Source organism: Pinus tabuliformis, chromosome 4_2 (genome assembly GCF_031772625.1).
Source record: "Pinus tabuliformis cultivar Carrire ecotype Pingquan chromosome 4_2, CPIR1, whole genome shotgun sequence".
Lineage (NCBI taxonomy): Eukaryota > Viridiplantae > Streptophyta > Pinopsida > Pinales > Pinaceae > Pinus > Pinus tabuliformis.
In genome coordinates this window covers 1062260302-1062283812 of record NC_142304.1, presented here as the reverse complement: position 1 = coordinate 1062283812, position 23511 = coordinate 1062260302, and positions in this window count along the sequence as shown.

The following is a 23511-nucleotide window of genomic DNA, read 5'->3' as shown; positions in this document are numbered from 1 at the left end:
TGAAATCTCTTAGATATTTTGTGTATGAGCAAAATTTATTTTGGAAGGATGCAGGAGGGATTTTACTAAATTGCCTCATTGAAGAAGAGGCTGATAAGGTAATTGATGAATTTCATAAGGGAGATTGTGGAGGCCATCACTATTGGAAAGCCACTGCAAATAAAGTTTTGAGAGCTGGATATTTTTGGCCAACTATGTTCAGAGACATTTATAAAAAGATAGCAGCATGCCATGAATGTCAAGTATTTGAAGGAAGGAGAAAGCTCATGCCATTGCCATTGGTTCCTATCTATGTTGAGGCACCCTTCCAGCAGTGGGGATTAGATTTTATAGGGGAAATACATCCTCCTTCCTCAGGACAACATCGCTGGATTCTCACAGCCACTGATTATTTTACAAAGTGGATAGAGGCAATACCTACCAGGCAAGCCAATGATTCAGTGATAATTTCCTTTTTAGAAAATAACATTTTATCAAGGTTTGGTTGTCCAATCAAGATTATCACAGACAATGCTCAGGCTTTTAAGTCTAAAAGAATGATAAATTTTTGTCATCAATACCACATTTCCCTTGGTCATTCCACAGCTTATTATCCACAGGGAAATGGCTTGGCTGAGAGTTCAAACAAGAGTCTTGTGAGAATTATTAAGAAGCTGCTGCAGGATAATAAAAAGGCTTGGCATTTGAAATTGAAGTATGCCTTGTGGGCTGATCGAATTTGCACAAAGAGGTCCATTGGAACATCTCCCTATGAACTTGTGTATGGAGCAGAGGCAATTTTCCCAACATCTCTTGGGGTACCAGTTATGAAACTAATTCAGGGATTAGAAGAGGAACCAAATGCCATACAGCGAAGGATTAATCAGTTGATAGCTTTGCAGGAGAAAAGGAATGAGGTGTTTGAAGACCATCAACAAAACCAGAATAGAGTCAAGAGAGCTTTTGACAAGAAGATCAAAGAGGTCATATTTCAGATTAATGATAAAGTCCTAAAATGGGAAGCCAGAATTGAAGAGAAAGGTAAACATGGCAAATTTGAAAATTTGTGGAAAGGGCCATTTCAGATTTCTGCTTTCCATGGAAACAACACCTACATTCTGCAGGAAGTTGATGGAACACCATATGCTGGAGGGCCTGTTAATGGCAGGTTCTTAAAGCATTACAATCAGTGAAAGTCTGCCAAGTATCTCATGAGCATTGTATATAACCGTTTTATGAAGTTTTCTTGTTAAAAATAAATGACAAGCTGAACAGAAAAGCTTTAGCCCGAGGAGAAGGCCCACAAAGCTAGAAAGGAATGCTTGTCAGTTGTGTGTATGTTTTATAAAATGGACAAAGCACTGGTTCTACGAGTTCTTAGTGTACTACACGAGCACACTATCCCAAGTGGAGCCACTGTTATCACCTAGAACTATAGTCACATGTATATAATTTTTGTCCAAAGTTCATTGTCAAAAAATGGGTGTCAAATGGTTTTTGTCCTATGTTTCTTACTTAGGGGTCATGTTTCTAAAAGGTTTTCATGTGAATCATTCTCAAATACCGTTGGTCATCCTCCATCATGATTGTATAGGCCATGTCTTATCTTGTATATGTCACTGGTCCTTTCCGTATTTTCGCAGCGCAGTTTTATTGGTTGATTCTGCAGCGCAATTATGTTTTAGCCTTTTCGTAGCACGTCAGCATCCAGTTGTTTCGCAGCACATTCTGCTAATTTATAACTATTTGCGCTACGAAATCGCGGTTTCGGGCATTTTGCAACACAGATTCTTAAAAGTTCATGTCTGTGGGATGAGTCATTGTGTCAGTCCAGTTATTGTCAGTTGACGTACCTCCCAAGCACTTATGAACCATTACTCCACCAATAGATTCATAGCCACGCACATAAAAATCATTCAAACGGTTTTGTCATGCATGATTGTGTTATGATGTTTGTTAACGATGCATAAAGTGGCTAGCTTGTATGATTAGATATTTCAATTGCAAATGAGCCCGAGTTTCTTTTTCAAGAGAGCCTGATAAAAGCGAGCCTGCGTTTTAAAAAAAATTGAATTTTCCATTTGAGTTGAAGCTGGTGGTGATTCTCTGTGCAAAGAATTTTGAAAGTGGAATGGAGAGGAAGGAGCATCGGTCTGGTAGATGTCATAGAGCAGATCCTGAAGGATTGGACCTTGCCTTGAGAGATGAAGGAGTGAGGAAAGCTTTCAAGGATGCTGGTTGTTGGAATTTCTGTGAGAAGCTTCAGGGTGGCCATTCTCAGGTAACAAAAGAGTTTGCCTTGAACTTTATAGGTTTAAATTCTAAAGTATCTATGTTAGAATTTCAAGTATCCCCAGAGGCCATTGCTAATGTCACTGAGATTCCAAGAGGGGGGCAGGAGTGGTTTAAAAACTTCAAATTTGATATGAACCCCTGCAAAGAATTCTTGAAAGATGCACATATGAATGAGGATTTAACAAAGGCTGTGCCTAGAAATTATGTTAAGGAGCACTATGCTCTTCTCCTCACTTGTATTCAAAAGTATTTAACCTGTGAGGGTAGATATAACAAGGTTTACTCCTATCACTTTAAGTTGTTGCTGCATTTTACTGGCAAGGCATCTATAGATATTCCATTTTATTTGTTTCGTAGCCTCAGCAAGATGTGTGACAAAGTCCAATTGAGGAAGGATGATTGTGAGACATCATTATTTCACCATGGTCTAGTCAAACTGTTAGTGTTGGATGGTCTTCAGAAGATTGGTAGGGATTGGAATTCTTTCATCTATATGGCTGGTTTCCAGAGTAAGACAGGCCTCACCCCACAACCGGTTAGAGAAAGAGAAGAATCAGTGGAGGAACCTACAATAGCTGAGCTTAGAAAGGAGGCTAGGGATAAAAAGAAAACCAAGTCTCAGTTGAACAAACCAGTAAAGCCCTTGGTTCTTAAAGAGCCACCTCAGCCATCATCAAAGGAAAAGGTTAAGCACAAGAAAGATGTACCTGGATCAAGCGAGTCTGAAAGAGTATCAAGAGTTAAAACAAGGAGTCAATTAAGCAGGGAGAAGGGAAAATCAGTAGCTGTTGAGGAAAGTCCAATATCAAAGGCCAGCTTAAGTGATTTGCTTGAGGCCATTGAGTTTGAGCAGGTAGAACCGGTGCATATTGAACCCATGCATATTGATTTGACTCAATCATCACCGGAGAGTACTAAGAAATCCAAAGCTTCGCAGAGACTAAGGTTTGATGAACCTAGTGAGGAGTTTATTTTAAAACCACGAAGGTCGGTTACAAGGAAACAAGTTAGAGAAGCTGAGAAAGTGCATAAAGGAGAGGAAGTTGTAAAGTCGCCCAGAACAGAGGTAATTGAAGTATTGACCAAAACAGTGGAGGCAGTCAAGCATAAAGACAAGAACAGAAAAGTTATCATTACCCAAGGAGGAAATGTTATAGCCATAAAGAATCAAGCGGGAACAGCAAAAGATGAAATTGTCAAAGCAAAGAATGTTATTAGAGAGTGTGCAGTCAGGTATGGCAACTATCGAAGAGCTGTGTTAAAGGGTAGCAAAAACCTAGTGGGTCAGGCAGATTCAGTGGCTGATGTATATACATGGAGGGTTCCAGCCCTCAAGCAAGCTAAACTCATCAGAAAAATGAACATGAGCCTGAGAGCTGAAAATAAAGTCTTGAAGAAGGAGGTTGCAGATTTAAAGATACAGCTAGGTCAACTAGCTCACTGATTTGAAGAAAAAGGTGCCATTCTTAGTTTTGGTCAATTTTTGTTTAAGCTCCATTATTTTGAAGACATATAAGTCTCTGACACCTGTAGGGGAAGTTTAAAGAGTCATAGGTTCAAGCAAAGAACGCCTTAATGCAAATATACTCTGTTTTAGCAAAAACAGCAGTTTCGTAGCGCGCTACGAAACTGCTGTAGGTGCTGTTTTTGGATGAAGACAAACAGTTTAATGGTGAGTCAGCCAATTTTTGAAGGAAACGCCTAAGGAACATAAGGTATACCACATGAGGCTATCTTAGCCATTCAGATAATGACAAGTGTGCCTTTTTGTAAAGGTGAAATATTTTGTCTTAAGTTAAACTTTTATAAAGGTACTTTATGACCAGTTAGGGTTTGGCAGAAATGGCATACGAGGAGTATTGTTTTGGTTGATACACATGTCCATCAACGAAGCCTCCAAACACATCCGAAATATGGTGATGCTCATCGATTTTGGGGTATTTAAGAGCTGGGAACATGTTGCTTAACTTTCGTAGGAAGGTGGGAGACAAGGACCGGAAAAACAGGGGTTTGTTCTTATGATCAATGAACCATCAGCGCTTTCAGTATCCAATGCTAACCTTGTTCATTGCATCCACTTCTTAGTTATCTCGGCCAAATTGAAAGGAGACAGGTGTCCAAGAGCAAATAAGGATCATGATACGAGGCAAATAGAATTAGATATGCAATTTAATTAGCACTCTTTGTAATTACAGTCAGCACTTAATGTATTTAATGAATTAGTTAATTGGTAGATAGGGGTAATTAGTAATAGTCTTCGAGCTCCCCTCATGCTGGAGGAGGAAGCTCATAAGTGGTTAAGGTTGTATCTCTATATATAGATCAGACTTTGATGTAATGAGGGTTGGATGTTTTGGAGAAGATTGTTTTTGGTTTATGTATAAACAAATTTCAGTAATGCAAATGATTGTGTTTTCTTCTCAGGATTCACAATGGATCTTCTTGTTCAAATGTGTGATGGTATTCTTTCTTTAAGGTTCTTTTACAGTTTTGTTAATGCATAATCACTCAGAACTCATGAATCATGCTTAGACTTCCTGTATGCCTTGGCAAACTGTGGTTTCAAAGTTATGTTTGAACAGTTAGATGTAAAGTGCCCTGATTTCTATGAAAAGATAGTGTTTTTGTTTGCTGAGTTATGAGAGACTCCATAAGCCCAATGGGAATCAATTCAATGTTGTCCAGCCAACTTATTTTTCATGTGTCTTATAAGAGTTAGCCATCTTTTCTTGTCATTAGTCAATATTCATAATCTGTGAGAGAGCCCTCTCAGACTAAGGAGGCTAAGCCTTAGTCCAAAGCCTGGTTTGAAATAGTTACACAGAATCTTGCTGATTGGCAGCCTTCAGTGCTTGGTTTTGTGATAACAGGGTCGACCCACCAGGTTGGGTGGGTTCGATCCTTGCTGGCCTCCATTCAAGTCACATGGCGGTTTGGGCTATTTCCCATATGCATTGTATGAAGTGGCTGTGGGTTGGTGGGGTTTGACCACCCACCAACCACATTATATTATATTCATATATGCTGCGGGGTGGTGGGGGTGGTGATCAATGACCTCATATTCCTTTAATAATTTTTTTGCTTTATTTAAACAAACTATAAAAAATAATTCGACATATTTTTGGGGTGTACTAGAAAAATTAATTAGGAAATTTACACATTCCAACTGCCATAATCTGTGTGCCGGTAAATGCCAAAATGTTGCCTCGTTAGTGGCTGCCACTGGGCCTAGTTTGACCAAAACTTTGACCATCAATATCTTGAGCATGCGAACTTGGATTTGAGTGTCGTTCACATTGTTGGAATCAGGATGATGAGCACTATGATCTGATCCTGGTTTCACTTCAATATGATGAATTTGATTTTTGAGCTATTTCTAGATTCTTAGCATCTCTGTAGTCACCTGGATCACATAGTTGCAGAGCATATACAAACTCAAGACTGACTCTTCTTCCAAATTAGGAGAATGGAATTCTCCATGTTTATTTATAGATTCCCGAGGGAGCATAGGGCATCTTCTTAGATTATGACAATCTGACATAGTACATAGGAATTGTCCTAAAAGTATACATTACAGATCATACTTTTCCTTAAATTCCTTAAGATGTGGGTGAAACCACACCAGAATTCAAAGAAGTTATCCGAGTCTCGGAGATTCATCTGGGAAAATCTTACACAATATATATTTTGAGGAATCCCACGTAACATAAAGTAAGACACGCTCAATTCTTTAACTAAAAGCCCATGAGAACAATTTAGCTCCACATGAAACAACGAATACAAAAAAGTGCATATTCACTAGTCATCAGTAAAGAAAATACACATGGGCTCTCCACATGAGAACTCTTTTGGTCTTTTAGAGTTAGAAGAATAATATTCCGCATCGTTGGCCTGAGTACTTGGTCCTGGAAGATCCTCGTTTTCTAGTTCTACCTTACTGTGTTGGATTGGATAAAGATTTTTTGAAAAAAAATGCTTTACATCCGATCATTTCATGAAAGGACAAGGTTCACATGCAAATTATCCTTGGAAGAGAGATTCAACTTGAAGATTCAAATCCTCTACCTCAATTACGGTTCCCACCACTTTTCCTTTTGGATTTAGAATTTGACTTTTATACTGGATATATTTTAAAGACTTTGATGGTGTGATTTTCTCACCAAGATGTTTAAGGATAAATTTGAACCGTAATTCCTTTTGAGCAGTATCCTTCATGTTTGCTTACAACTGTAGGATGAAATTACCATGTCTCTACACCTAATATTTTCTTGGACAAAATTTATTAGGAAAAACTATGGTCCAACCAATCCATAGATGTCTCACCATATTATCAGGATCTACACAGATTATAACTTTTTATTTTTCTCTAACTATTTGTAAGATCATAAAGTATGTGGTCCAATTCATTGTTCCAAATCCCAAGTCATAGTAACACTGGTTATCTACTTCATCAATCCATAACCCATGCTTTTCTCTAAATATTCGAATGTAAGCATTGTTCAATTTCCAAAATGATTTTCTTTCCCATTTTTCTAGAATGTTTATCTTCAAAGGGGTAGAAAGGATTTCTTGAACAAACTTAATATCCATATACTCTTGTGCTTTAGAGTTAGGAGCATAGAAAACAATAAACATATTATTGAACCTATGAAATTTGATTATAAGTTACTTCCAATGGTTGCGTGTGAGGTTAATACCTCAAAAATCTCACGATCCATTCTAAGGGATCTATGTAAACTTGTTGAGACTACTCCAAGTATGATATCTCCACTGAGTGTTTCTGACACTCTAAAAAAAAGCTACTAGATAATGAAAACTTATAACTCATCTGAGTTTTTCCATTGGAAGTGCAGGAGCACATCTCACAAAACCTTAACAAAGAACAATGTTTTTTCTCTTTGTGGGAAGAAATAACTAGGGAGGCCATCAAGTGCTACAGTCCGGAATGGGCCGATGTCTGAATTGTGGTTCACATGCTTCTCTCGTAATCTACGATAATGTCTTGAATATCTTCTTCATCCCGGTATGGTAGTGGACTGGAAAGGAATTAGCCATTTACTATGATAATTGCAGGTTTCTAATGCCCAAGGGCTTGTTCAGATAAGGTAGAGTGTGCCCTATCATACACCAAAGAAAAATCATGATTACATAGGCAAAAGAAGATATATTTCCTCAAAAGGTAGGCTGAGAGAAACATCCATGGCGGTCAGAACCTTGTGTGAAGCCTGTCCTGTTTGGTGTGGCCAGAGAGGCTGACTCTCGGGGAGGGCAGTTGACAATTAGATTTCAGTCGGGGTACCAAGGTGGTACTAAGAGACTCTGAAATATTAACAGATATACAAGCCAACAAGTTACGAAAACTAGATCAAACCCTAGCTAATGTTACCACAACCACAATATGGCATGTGAAGGTAGTAGGGATTTCTCCTATAACAGGGGTTGTGGTCCCTGAATTTTTGATTTGGAAAAGGAGAAATTTGGCATCCCTATCTATGCTTAATATGCATAAGTTGAAACAATCTAAATCTGAAAACCCAAAACGCTATAGCTGAACACTTTCTGTCCGGGATGCATTTTTTGTGGCTTCCAAGCTCAAACTAGATCAAACCCTATCTAATGTTCCCACAACCATGGCATGGCCTTTGAAGGAAGTAGGGCCTACTCTTGTAACAAGGGTTACGGTCCCCAAAGTTCTAATTTGGTAAAGGAGAAATTTGGCACCCCTGCCTCTGCTTAATATGGATAAGATGAGACGATCTAGATCTGAAAACCCGAACACTTTTATCGCAGAACACTTTCTATCCGAGATGCATCTGTCGTGGCTTCCAAGTAGTTTTTGACATCAAAGACCTTAGGTGACCGAGTTCTAAAAGAGAAAAATTTCCTTGAGGGTTTACTTGGGGTTCTGAAGCAGATCGTTGTTGGAGAAGCCGTTGGTGAGAAGGTAGAGCCTGTCATTGCATTAGACTTCCTGAGCCCTTTTCAAATCTCAATCAAATTTATTTCAGGGAATTCGATGCTTTTTTGGGTCAGATCTACAGATCTAGTAAAAGACCTCAAGCTATTGTTGGAACGCAAAATAGGGTTACCCTCTGAATTACAACACCTTATTTTCAAAGGTAAGAAAATGGAAGATTTCTCTCCTCTCTCTTTTTACAATATATGCAGGGATGTCACAATTTTCTTGTTCCTTCGATTACGCGAAGGAGCTTAGGAATGTCCCCTGTGCTTAGGCAAGGCGGTTCAGGCCCAAATTACTCATGGTCCTTTTATAGTAGATAAAGTTGAGGATGTCTCTTCAGTCAAAATCACTCATCCAAATATGGATGGAATCCATGAGTTGTTGGTAGATAATGCCCCCATATACCATTTCAATGGGCTATGGCCACGTACAACAAACCTTTACCAATGGATCCATTCAACTTGAACCAAGGCATGCATGGCCCTCTCATGTTCCAAGTGTTTCTTCATTGTCATTTTTGACAATGATGTGGATTATCATAATTCTCTTTCTAACTAGCCCTGGTTTTGGGGGAAAGTTGGGCTCCTCCTGACCCCTTGTTTCCTAGATTTTGACCTGTCCACAATTGTGATCACAAAGCTACCCATTTGGGTTCGACTCCTAAATTTGTTGGCCCATCTATGGAATTCTTCAGTGTTTAAGGCTATTGGAAACACCTTGGATCATTTTATGGCCTCAGATCCCTCACGAGGCCAGTGTGGAGTCTTCACATATGATAGGATTTGCGTAGAAATCAACATCAACAAAGACTTTCCTGACAAAATTAGTTTAAGGTGATTTTCATTGGACCCAACAACTAGACTACGTGAACATTGATTTTCAATGTCGACTTTGCCATCAAACATGTCATCTTCAGAACTCCTATTTTCAAAGACCAGTCAAATTGAAGCCCAAATATAAAGCATGAAAACCATGCAACCTTTCTCCTCAAGAAGAGGAGGATTCCTCTTCCTCGAATTAGGAAGATGATGATTCTGATGACGACATGCTCTCATTGAGCGAGGCCCATAATTCAGATCTTCAAAAGCCCCATAAAGTGTTAAATGTGAAGTTGAATTGAAAGATGTCATCACTAACTTCTTCACCAACCTTTCCATCCACAACCGATAGCCGACTAATGCTGTCTTCATATGAACCTACCACACCACCCATTGAATTTCTGGAATTCATTGTGTAGTCATTAATTTCACACGAGGAGAAATCTAGAACTCTTCTTGCATCTATAAATTTGTAATCTTGCCTCTGCCTGAGCAATCCATCCAAGGCCAAGGCCTATCCTATAACGTTAAGTATGATTTTATTCTCCAGTTGTTATTTATTGTTTTATATTTGTTATGTTGTTTCTGTCATCTAATTATTCTCTGCTATGTTCTTGATTAGTATTGTTTCCCTTTGAACACATCAACTGGTATCAACAAGCTCTTCAGTTGTTTTATGTGGTTAATCATGCCCCAAACTCTACTTCCTCACTGCCACTTGAATAAATTTGCAGTACTATGAATTAGTTTTCCCACTAGCATTGGGGTGATAATAAATATACTTTGATTGCCAAGAAACTGCTAGACTCTACTTGTAGAATTAGTAGAGGATGAAATCTCAGGATCGTTAAAAACCTTCCTGTGGATTTTGGGATATGACCAACCAAGTTGCAGCCAGTTTGAAGGGGGTGCTTGTGCGATTGTTGGAGTCACCCGCTGAGGTTGTAGATTGACTCTTACATCATGGGCAGATTTTTGTCAAAGTGTCCAGGCCTAAAAGTCGTGGGCAGAGTTTCGACAGAGAGTCTTGGCATGAAAGATACGATATTTATTTAGGCATGCTGCAATAGGGCTAAATGCCTTTTTCATATTTCATTTGCGGTTTTGTGTTTAACATTATTAAGAAGAGAAATGTACTCGTTGCATGTTTTATAATTATATATTATATATGTTTTATAATTATTATGAAACATATATAATTATATAGGTTCAATTTTGTTAAGTTTTGACACTTTAAAAGGAATAAAATCATTGTAAATTCATTATTGTTTGTTAGAGGTGAAAAATAATAAATTTTTATGAAAGGAGTTTGGTTTTTGGCGCTTTATTTTAAAAATGTGTAATAAATTTTATTTTGTAAGTGGAGTTTTGTTTTTGTGGGTGTGAATTTGATTGAGAATGGAGACAACAACAATAACTGACATGGAGAAGTTGAGCGAGGCTAATTTTTCCCTATGGAAATCACAGATGGAGGATATACTAATTTTAAAGGATTAATATTTGTTGATTAAGGGCACAATAAAGAAACCCTCATCGATGATGGATGAAGAGTGGACTAAGCTAGATAGAAAGACGATTGCAACAACCCGCCAATATCTAGCAAAGAATGTGTATTTTATTGCGTCTGAAGAAAAGACAACAAAATGATTATGGAAGAAGCTCCATGATCTATATGAGAAGAACACGACATCAAACAAATTGCTGTTGATAAAGAAGCTTTACAATATCAAGATGAAGGAGGGTGTTTCAGTTGTTGAGCACTTGAATGAATTTAATATTATTACTAGTAAGCTCGCCTTTGTTAAAATCATACTAGATGATGAAATTAGAGCCATTTTTTAATGTGTTCTATGTGAGATAGTTGGGAAAATTTAATTGTAACTATGAGTACTTCAGCACCTAGAAGGACCTTGGAATTTGATTATGTCAGTAGCAATTTAATGAATGAGGAGTTGCGAAGCAAGTCAATTGCACAAAACTAGAGATGAGAATCTATAGCTCTAGCTGATCATGGTAGGAGAATTGATCAAGGCTAACAAGGGAGACCAAGATTGAGAGGCTGATTGAACTCAAGGAAGGGCAGGATCACCTGTGTTCATTGTGGAAAACCCGGGCACATGAAGAAAGAGTGTCAAGTCTTGAAGAAAGGACAAAAGGATCAGAAATTGACCAGTACAAATCACAAGTCATCCAACACAAATGAAGGTGAGACTATTGTTGTAGTCATAGATGGTGATGTGTTATTTACTATTTCAGTAGAGGATGCATGTTTATATACATCTAGTAGTAGCTTTGATTGGATCCTTGACTCTAGGGCATCTCACCATGTAACCCCATGCAAATATAGTTTTGTTGCATATAATCCTGGTGATTATGGTAGAGTGCATTTGGGGAATAATCACTTTTGCAGTATTGTTGGAGTGGGAGATGTCCAGATCAAGATGAAGGATGACCAAGATATATTTTTGAAATAGGCCAGGCATGTACCAGGAATTCACATGAGTTTGATCTCTATGGGATGGCTGGATGATGAAGGATATTCCATAAGCTCTGGGAAAGGAGACTGGAAAATTAGCAAAGGAGCATTGATCGTGGCCAAAGGACCCAAGAAATGAACATTATATACATTGAAGGCAATGATAGGGAAATAATATTTGGTTTTTGTCACAAAAAAAGGAAATTCAATAGATCTGTGGCATAAGAACTTGGGTCACATAAGCGAGAAGGCTTAAAAATCCTTGTTGGTAAAAATTTACTGCTAGGTTTGAAATCCTATAATATTGATCTTTGTGAGCATTGAATATATGGTAGAAAAAGAAGGGTTTCATTCCTTAGAGGTGGCCATGACAAAAAGAAAATTTTGTTAGAATTGATACACTTAGATGTGTTTGGGCTTGTTAACATTAAGTCATTAGGAGGAGCATCATATTTTGTAGCATTTATAGATGATGCATACAGGAAGGTTTGGGGCTACCCTATGAAAAGTAAAAGTGAAGTGTTTGAAATATTTCGAAAATTCCATGTTGTTGTAAAAGAGAGATTAACAAATTGCTCAAGTGTTTAAGAACAAATAATGGTGGAGAATATTGCTCAAATGCATTCAAGGAATACATTAATAATTTTGGCATAAAGCATGAGAAGGTTGTGCCTGGTACTCCTCAAAAAAATGGCGTTGTAGAAAGGATGAATCAAATCATTATAGAGAAAGTGAGGAGCATGTTGTCAAATTCTAGTTTGGAGAAGCATTTTTGGGCAGAGGATGTAAGGACAACTTGTTATCTTACAAATCGAACTCCAACTACAGCCTTGGATGGTAGAATCACTTAAGAAGTTTGGACTGGTAAGAAGTTGAATTATTCTCATTTGAAAATATTTAGATGTGAAGCATTTGTACATATTCCCAAAGAAAATAGAACTAAGCGAGATGATAAATCTATGAAATGCATTTTTCTGGGATATGCGAATGAAGAATTTGGTTATCGCCTATGGGATCCAGTCAAACATAAAGTTATTAGAAGCAAGGATGTTATATTTAATGAATCAGAAATATTTAAGAGGGTTGTATATCATTTGGAAGTCAAGAAAGTTATTAACGGATTTGAAGAGTAGCAAGAAAACATCCCACCAATGAAATAAAATTTGGACAACAAATTCAAAAGCATGAAGTATAACAAGTGGAAAATGATGAACACCAAGAAGAAGGAATCTTGCAGGAACCTTTACAGGAGATTCAACCTAATAATGCACCACCAAAATTGGTTCGTAGATCTTCTAGACCTTATAATCCTTCACAAATGTATCCTCCTTCAAACTATATATTATTGACTGATGAAGTTGAGCCTAATTGTTTTTAAGAGGCTTGTAAAGTTGAGCACAATAAAGAATAGAAAAAATCAATGGAGGAAGAAATGAACTCTTTGCTGGAAAATAAAACTTGGGAGTTGGTAAAGCTCCCAAAAGGTAGAAATGCTCTACAAAATAAATGAGTTCACAGGATTAAGCATGAAGGTGACAAAAACAAGGAGAGGTATAAAGCAAGGCTGGTGGTGAAAGGATTTCCCAAAAAGAAGGTATTGACTTCACTGAAATTTTCTCACCTATTGTCAAAATGTCATCCATCAGAATCATTCTTGGTCTTGTTGTTGCTTTAGACTTAGAATGTGAACAGATAGTTGTAAAAACAACTTTCCTTCATGGTGAATTAGAGGAAGAAATTTATATGGAGCAGCCAGAAGGCTTCATAGGAAAAGGAAAAGAAGGCCTAATTTCCAGGTTGAAGAAGATCCTCTATGGGTTGAAACATGCACCTTGGCAATGGTATAAGAAATTTGATTCATTCATGTTGGAACATGGTTTTCACAGGTTGGAAGTTGACCATTGTGTCTATATCAAGTATGATCAAGGAAAAATATATAATATTATTGCTATATGTGGATGACATGTTGATTGTTTGGCATGATAAGAATATGATCAACGGGTTGAAGATGTTAGAAAATTACATATTAAAGAAATATAAACATAGAAAACACACAAAACAAGAGAGACATAGATATACGTGGTTCACCCAACTTGGACTACGTCCATGGAGAAACAACTATTCCTTCCTTTTATATTATCCAACAAACTAAAGAGACACAACCTACAACAGATCTGTTGTAATTCCCTCTTCGCTCTCACACAATCTACTCCCTCTTTTTCTCTTAGAATACATATCTACATAGACGCAATACAATTCCCTCATATATGGCAAGGGGTTGCCCCCCCTGGCGGCATACATTTTACGGGTGGCGTTTCCGCCACATTACGAAATGGGGTCCAATGTGGCGATACCTTTGAATAAGGAAGATAATCAGGCTCCACACCCAACAGAAGAAATATTTGGGCCAAAAATTTGCAATGAAGGATTTGGTTCCAGCACAATAGATATTAGGCATAAGGATCATGCATGATAGGAGAAACAAAAGGTTGTGGTTGTCACAAAAAAAATATATCAAGAAGGTGCTTGATAGGTTTAATATGAAGGATGCCAAGCTAGTTGGTACACCCCTTGCAACCCACTTCAAGTTAAGTATTGAGTTATGTCCTAGTGATGACAAGGAGAAGGAAGACATGAGAAAGATTCCTTATGCTTCTGGAAGCTTGATGTATGCCATGGTATGCACACAACTAGACATTGCATATTCAGTGGGAGTAGTGAGCAGGTCCCTTGCCAATCTAGGCAAACAACATTGGCAAGAAGTAAAATGGATTTTGAGGTATCTCAAGGGTACTAGTTATTATTGTTCATGTTTTGGTTATAATAAGATTGTGCTTGAAGGATTTACAGATGCAAATATGGCTTGAGATCTTGGGTTTCAAGGCTACAAGGAACAGTATCTCTCTGTACAATACAGGTAGAATAAATAAATACAACAGAGGCTTGAAAAGAGATGTTGTGGATGAAATGATTCCTAGGAGAGATAGGAATAAAGAAGGACAAGTATGTGCTATATTGTGATACTCAAAGTTCTATTCACTTGGTGAAAAACCCAAGATTTCACTCAAAAACCAAGAACATTGACAGAAGATACCATTGGAACCGACATGTGTTGGAGGAAGGACAACTATCCTTGGAAAAGATCCATACAGATAGGGACCCTGCTGATACACTCACTAAGATTCTACCAAGAAATAAGAATGAGTTATGTAGAGACATGGTAGGACTCGGTGTGACTTGGTTCAAGATTATTCTTTTGGCTTCAAGTTGGAGAATGTTAAATGTGAAGCCGAATTGAAAGATGTCGGCACCCAATTCTCCACCAACCTCGCTATCCACAATCGACAACTGACGGACACCATCTTCATCCGAGCCTACCACACTGCCCATTGAATTTATGGAAGTCATTGCACAGTCATGAATTTTACATGAGGAGAAATCTAGAACTCTTCTTGCATCGATAACTTTGTAATCTTGCCATTGCCTGAGCAATTTAAACCAAGGCCAAGGCCTGTCCTATAATGTGAAGTGTGATTTTATTCTCCAGTGGTTGTTTATTGTTTTATCTCTGTTCTGCTGTCTCTGTCATCTAATTATTCTATGTTGTGTTCTTAATTAGTAATGATTCCCTTTGAACCCATCATGAATGAGGTTAAGAGATCCAAGTTTTGTTAGCCAGAAGAGAAGAAGTCAGTAATAATTCTCCTACAAGTACCATGAAATGCGCTCCTGAATCAACCTCCTCGGACTCTGACAAGAATGCCTCCTTAAATGATCAGAAAAATATTTAGGTAGCTTTGGTAGCCACACCTCTAGAAGGTTGGGTCAAAGTAACAGAAAAGAAAGGAAAGAAAGGAAGAATTGATGATTAACCCCAAGCTAGGTGATTTCAATGTTTCTATTTTTCATTTTCTATATGTGTTTTGTACTTCGATTCATGGCCATTGTTTAGTCAATTCAATGTTCTTAAATTGCTTACATAAATTATTGACCGGAGCTAGTAAACTTGTGAAGTGCAAGTGCATTATATATGCTAGAAGCCTTTTTGAGTTTATTAAGATAATGATTGTGGATATTTTAATTAATGGAAAAACCTGTGAGCAAATTATGAAACCGACGTTTCGGACTAGCTAGGTGAGTCCATCATCAGGGTAATGAGATCTGAATTTTGAGAAGAGAGAGTCGAGAAAATTAAGAAGCTATTAATAGAAGAATAGAAAGATATCTTTTTTAGCTTATGATGTCGGCTTGATTGATTTACATTTAATAATTAATTAATTAAATAATTCTTAATCTATTTAAATAATTTTTTTATTTATTTATTATTTTTTTTAATTAAATTTTTTTTTTTTTTATTATTAATTTTTAACTAATTATTTTATTATTCTTTATTAAATTAAATTAATAAAAGAATTTTATTTAAAATACAAATGTATAAATATTTTACTATGTTATCTTAAATTGAGAGATATGTTATATATTAATTAATTAATTTTTAATTTTAATTTAATTATTTTTATTTTTTTAATTTCAAAATTAAATTGAATTAAAAATAAATTTCATTTAAAAACTTATATATAAATATTTTTATGTTATTAAAATTATGTGATAAGTTATATATTAATTAGTTAATTAATTTTTAATTAATATGGTTTAATTAATTAAATAATTAATTATTATTATTATTATTATTTTTATTTTAGATTTCATAATTAAATTAAGTTAATAAATAAATTTTTTTGAAAGACTTATATATGAATATTTTTTTATTTAAAATTATGTGATATGCTATATATTAATTAATTAATTTTAATATTCTTTTAAATTGAATTAAATTAATAAATAATTTTATTTAAAATACTTATATATAAATATTTTTTGTTGAATAAAAATCATGTGATATGCTATGTATTAATTAATTAATTAATTTTATTTTTATTATTATTATGCTTTATATATTCTTTATTTATTATATTTATCTTTATACTTTATATATTCTTTATTTATTATATTTATTCAGGCTCAAGAACTTGCCTCCGCGCAGCGAAAGCCTGAGCAAGTGCTTATCAAAGAATTAAAGGAGTCTCTTGGGACAGCTACAAATGTAGCTGCCTATAATAGTTCCAGCGCCCTTTCTATTAGCTCAACTCAGCAAAATAGCGTTGCTTCTCAGGTTGCTGCCTGCAGTCTTAACAAGAACTCCTCAAACTCGCTCAACTATCTTAGCAATAAATCTATAGTAGTCAATCTTTCTCAGCTAGTGTTAGATGATAACTTAAAACTACTCCTTGAAAAAGGTTTAAATTTTGCAGTATCCCCAGCCAAAATTCCTATATCAGATATCATAAGTAATATTGAAGTCATTATAAAAAATAATGACCAAAATACAACGGAGGAAATTAGACAAGATGTTTCCAGAATTCTTAGAAATGCCAGGCCTCCCCCCAGCAACATATCCAAAGAAGAAGCCATAGCCCTAAAAAACATCAAGAATAACAAAAACATTATAATCTTAAAAGCCGACAAAGGCAATGCCACGGTTATCATGAATAGGACTGATTATGAGCATAAAATGGAAGAACACTTAAACAATAGTGGCTGTTATAGAGTTTTGAACAAAGACCCTAGCAGCAGAATTCTTCGCCAAGTAAGTGAGAAAATTAAAAACTCCTCTCTTGATGCCTCCATGAAGAAAAGATTAATTCCTAACAATGCCATTATCCCTAGAATTTATGGAGTGCCTAAAATCCATAAACCTGGTATTCCATTAAGACCTATAGTAAACACTATAGGATCTCCCACTTACTGGTTAGCTAAATATCTAGCAAGCAAACTTAGACCTTTATCTGGTAACACTCCCTCTTACATCAAAGATTCCGCTTCCTTCATAGAATGGATCAAAAACCTAGAATTTAATGACAAGGACCTAATGGTTAGCTTTGACGTGGTGTCTCTCTACACTATGATTCCAGTAGATGAAGCATTAGAAGTCTTGAAGAAAATTACAGACCTTGAAACAGTGGAACTTATAAGCATTTGCCTTAAATCTTCATACTTCAGTTTTAAGGGAAAAATTTATGAGCAAACTCATGGTGTTGCAATGGGTTCTCCATTATCACCATTAATTGCCAATCTCTACATGGAACACTTTGAGCAAATGGCCCTCAGATCTTTCCCCTTTACCCCTGAAGAATGGAAACGATTTGTAGATGACATTTTTGCTAAATGGAGCCATGGTTTGGATAAGCTGAAGGAATTTTTATCTCATTTAAATAGCCTCTCCAAACACATAAAATTCACCATTGAGATTGAACAAGACAACCAGCTCCCCTTCTTAGATGTCCTCCTTACCAAGAATAATGGCAAGCTTAGCCACCAGGTCTTCAGAAAGCAAACACACACTGACAGGTATCTTCATGCAAACTCCCACCACCATCCAAAACAGAAAGTTGGTGTCATCAAAACCCTAACCACCAGAGCCTCCAGAATCTCTGACCCGGAACATTTAGAAGCAAAACTTGTCCATCTCCATGAAGTCTTTTTAAATAATGGCTATCAAAAACACACTATCCATAAAATAATTAAAGATTCCATAACCAATAAACAAAAAAGAAAATCTCTTGAAAACCCTAGAATCTCCTTACCCTATATTAAAGGAATCACTGATAAAATTGCAAGAGTTCTCGCTAAGCATAATATTATGGTTGCTTTCACGCCCCCTAACACCATAAAAAACATGCTTGAGTCTGCTAAAGACACAATAGACCCAAAAAATCAGAAAGGTGTTTATTCGATTCCCTGTTCTTGCGGTAAAGTTTATATAGGGGAAACAGGGAGATCCTTTGGAGTAAGATTAAAAGAACACATTAATGATATCACCAGAAATAGGTCAGATAAATCAGGTCTTGCAGAGCATGCATGTTCCTCTTCTCACTATATATGTATGGAACAATCTCAATTAATCCATAAAGAAGACCATTATTTAAAAAGAAGAATTAAAGAGGCAATAGAAATTGAGAAATCCTCCAACAATATGAATAGGGATGATGGTCTTAAGCTAAGTAGTACCTGGAAACCCTTAATAAATAAAATGAAAAAAGGTTAAACTAATCTAATTCGCCCTTATGACTGTATTTATCAATTCATAATTTATTTCATTAATTAAATAAATAAATTAATTTAATTTACTTTAATTTAATTTTGAAATTTAAAAAAAATAAATATAATAAATAAAGAATATATAAAGTATAATAATAATAAAAATAAAATTAATTGAAAATTAATTAATTAATTAATACATAGCATATCACATGATTTTTATTCAACAAAAAATATTTATATATAAGTATTTTAAATAAAATTATTTATTAATTTAATTCAATTTAAAAGAATATTAAAATTAAAATATTAAAATTAATTAATTAATATATAGCATATCACATAATTTTAAATAAAAAAATATTCATATATAAGTCTTTAAAAAAATGTATTTATTAACTTAATTTAATTATGAAATCTAAAATAAAAATAATAATAATAATAATAATTAATTATTTAATTATTTAATTAATTAAATCATATTAATTAAAAATTAATTAACTAATTAATATATAACATATCACATAATTTTAATAACATAAAAATATTTATATAATATATAACATATCACATAATTTTAATAACATAAAAATATTTATATAATATATAACATATCACATAATTTTAATAACATAAAAATATTTATATATAAGTTTTTAAATGAAATTTATTTTTAATTCAATTTAATTTTGAAATTAAAAAAATTAAAATAATTAAATTAAAATTAAAAATTAATTAATTAATATATAACATATCTCTCAATTTAAGATAACATAATAAAATATTTATACATTTGTCTTTTAAATAAAATTCTTTTATTAATTTAATTTAATAAAGAATAATAAAATAATTAGTTAAAAATTAATAATAAAAAAGAAAAAGAAAAAAAAATTAATTAAAAAATAAAATAATAAATAAATAAAAATAAAAATAAAAAAATTATTTAAATAGATTAAGAATTATTTAATTAATTAATTATTAAATGTAAATCAATCAAGCCGACATCATAAGCTAAAAAAGATATCTTTCTATTCTTCTATTAATAGCTTCTTAATTTTCTCGACTCTCTCTTCTCAAAATTCAGATCTCATTACCCTGATGATGGACTCACCTAGCTAGTCCGAAACGTCGGTTTCATAATTTGCTCACAGGTTTTTCCATTAATTAAAATACTCTACCAGCCTGTATGGAATCTCTCTTCAACACAATGATTGTGGATGTTTTAATGATTTTCTTTGTTCCTATGTTCCTAATGAAAGCTGAAGATTTACAATCAAATTTCTACAATCAACTCTTGAAAATGGAAGTAATACATGCTATCACAATCCTCTTTAATTGACTATTGTTAGTTGCTATGTAAAATTATACAAACATAGCTACCTAACTAAGGTTCTAGAAAGACAATTACTTCTACTCTAAAAAGAATTACTTCTATTCAAGGATGAAATTTATAAAGCAATCTATGTTAAGATCTATGCACTGCAATTAACAATCTTACTTGAAATAATAAAAATAAAAGCAGAAAAAATGTGATCTAAACAAACATATTTACTTGTGAAAAGAAGGAGATTATGTACATAGTCCCATTTTAGAAAGCATAAAAATGATTTGTAATCGACAGATAGCAAATGAAAAACTGTAAACAAGTAATTACAAAGAAATGAAACTACGATAATGCAATTCTAGAAATGAAAAAAATGAAATGAACTGAACTGAATAATAAGCAAATGAACCTTGACTGTCTGCAGGGGCCCTCCACAAAACAACAGGTTTTAAGACTTTATCTCATTAGCTAACTGCGCATGATATCGATGAGAATGCTTCTTCAATTAAAAAGGAATAGAGTTACAAAACTTCAAACTATCAATTAAAAATTACATATATGTTTGCATGTTGTTTTATTTTTATAGATCTATGTATATAGCATTCGCACTCAATAGATTGAGACTTTCATGCCTTAAAAAATTAAAAAAATCCTAATCTAAATACTAATCTTATAACAGAGAATTTAATCATTTCTCAACGATTTGCTATTTGGAAAGAAAATCAGAGAGTCGTGATTGATTTGAACTCTCACTGCTCTATTCATCCATGCGTTGACCTGCTTCCTTGACTGCGCCACTGAGTGATTTCCTTGATGATTTGGCTTGGGCGAATTAGAGGAGATCCACGAGAAGGTCAATCCCTATCTACCCATGTGCTTCTTTGCTTGGCTGGCGTACTAGAATCGGACAAATCATGGAGATAACTGCAAAATTAGGAAACAACTGCAGATTCATGTTAATTCTGTAGCTATTACAATATTTAACTTAATAATAAGGCACATTAATAAATATGAAAAATAAGATATCTTAGTACCTCACCATGTCAAAATATATAGTTTAACTATTTATTTGAGTTGATAGCAATGATTAAAAGAGGAAAATGGATGGAAATGGTGTAAAAAACAAAACAATCATGAGACTCTACATTACCCCATGTTGAGGTCTTTGCATGTCCTCATGCAAAACACAAAACTGATGTCTCCTATTTAATTACTACATTTCTTTTGAAACCTCTGCATGTAAATCCAACTTCATCTTTTTCCCTTTCTTTCCTCCCACTGCCATCCTTGGATTTTTCATGAGAATCTTATACTTCAGTTTTATGACTCGCCTTTGTAGAGCTTTGTTTTTCTGCTTTAGCTTCTTGTTTTTATTATACCATAGACTTAGGTGTTGTTAGTGTCTGTCTTTGAAGCCTTCCACCAGTGATCAAACATGCTCTTACAAAGTGGTCTTAGGGTGTCAAAGTCAAATTTTGTCATTTCAGTAAGTCTTCAAGTAAAATTTGATTACCAGGTCTTAGGTCTAGGATTTGTTTTCCAAAGTTTTCCAAGTGTCGATCCATGTCACCATTCGGCTGAGTGTACCATCATTTAAAAATTTGTCATCATCATTTCAGATTCCAATGGGTCATTTTTACACCTTATTCGTGCTTGAGTTGTACTTGGGTAAGGCTCATTAACCTCTCCTAGGGTTTTGAAGGTAATTTCTCTTGGATGGTCAAATGATCAACAAAACTTGTGTCCTGATGTTCATACACCTTCCCATATCCCTAATATACCTTCTTAAACAATTCCCATCACTCATATCCCTAAAATTCATCATTTTCCCACAAACCCTAGTTTATTGCTACAATTTGACAATTTTCTAGGCTAGGCCTGTGTTTTCCCCTTTTAGACCCCTTCCCCTCACTCAATATTTGAAATTACACTTTCCATTTCTTCCTAACATCCCTCCCTACTTCCCAAAATTTCCTCGATAATTTAGAAGCCCCTTATCCCTTTCATTTCCATTCATTTCTACAAATCCCTTGTTCCACACATCGGGGTAGGTTTTACTCAAATGATATGTGGTAGGTTTTACTCAAATGATGTTTCTGAGAAATAAAAAATGAATTTGAAAAAAGTGAGAGAGGTTTTTGTCCATAATAGGCCAAGGAAGAAAAACCTCCTTCACTTTTTACACAGGTGTCATGGTTTTAGAGAAATGTCAAAAATATAGTTGCCTCAAGAGAATTGCTGCACCTTTGTAGTGACCTTGGGAAAATCAAGATTTCTCCTAAATTGGTTGGCCAAATGACTTTCTTGATGAGTTAAATGATAACGAGACACAAAGATATTTCCAATGAGCTATCATGAGCTCAATTTGGAGTTGAGTAAGACCTTCAAAAGTTGACAACAACAACACTTTGCATTTAGACAGCCTCATTTTGCACATTTTGACTAGTCTTGGGAGATTTGACTTTTGACAGGGAAAATGAACTCAAAATTGAGAAATTCAAGATTTTTTGGAAATTAGACTCAATAATGTTTCCAAAAAGCTATCCTACACCTAATTTGGACACCAGGAAGGCCTCCAAAATCAATATACAAAAGGGCATTGCGCATCAAATCAGTGGCACTACACATCAAATTTTGCAACACAGGAAATTTCAGCTGATGCGGAGTGCCACCAGCGCTGCGCATTGAATTGGCTCACTCCTTTGCCAAAAGGCTTGTGGTTTTGGAATCAACATGAAAAAAAATGAAACCCAGAAAGTTTCATAGATTTTGGAGAAGATCTGGGTCACTTAAAGGGCAAAAAACACCAAAAAATGCCCTCTCTGCCACTTTTTGGACCCATAGGAAGCAATCATGGGAGAAATGATTTGTGAAGGGGAAAATCAACTCCAAATCAGAAAATTCCAAGTGTTACAAAAACTAGACAGGCATGGCTTTCCAACAAGCTATCTTGGGCCTGATTTGGATGAGTGGAAGGCCTCCAAAAGTAGCCTTGAAGTGGCACTGTGCATCAGGCTTAGATCAGGTAGATTTTGTCAATTTTGCCTAAAACTCAAAATTTCACCTAGTTTCTTCAGTGGTTGACTTCTTGTTTAGGTAAATGTATGCATGGTAAATGATGTATTTGATGTAAGTATAGATTAAAATCACCTCATAGGGTAGATATATCAAATCAAAATTGGTTTTGAACTGAATGTATCAGTTTCCTTAGTTTTAGAGGCAAGTTGTTCCACTGCCTATTTTCTTGTTCCTAGTTTAGATGTTGTTGAAACAGCTCCTTGAGTTACGGATTCGACCCCTGATGAATAGCATGAGTTGTTTGATTCCTATATTATGTTTTCTCTTAGTCATTTGTAAAGGTTGGACTCTGGTGGAAGTGGTGGCACTCATTGAACATTTGTATCAGCAGTTTGGCAAGGAATAAAATTAGGTTTCACAACTATTTTTATGGGATTATTGTGACAGTGAGTTTATGTATTGTTTCTTCTTTGTAATGATTTTTTCTTATGTTTTATATGTATCCAAATCCATATTTCTCTTCTAAAACTAAATGAATCAA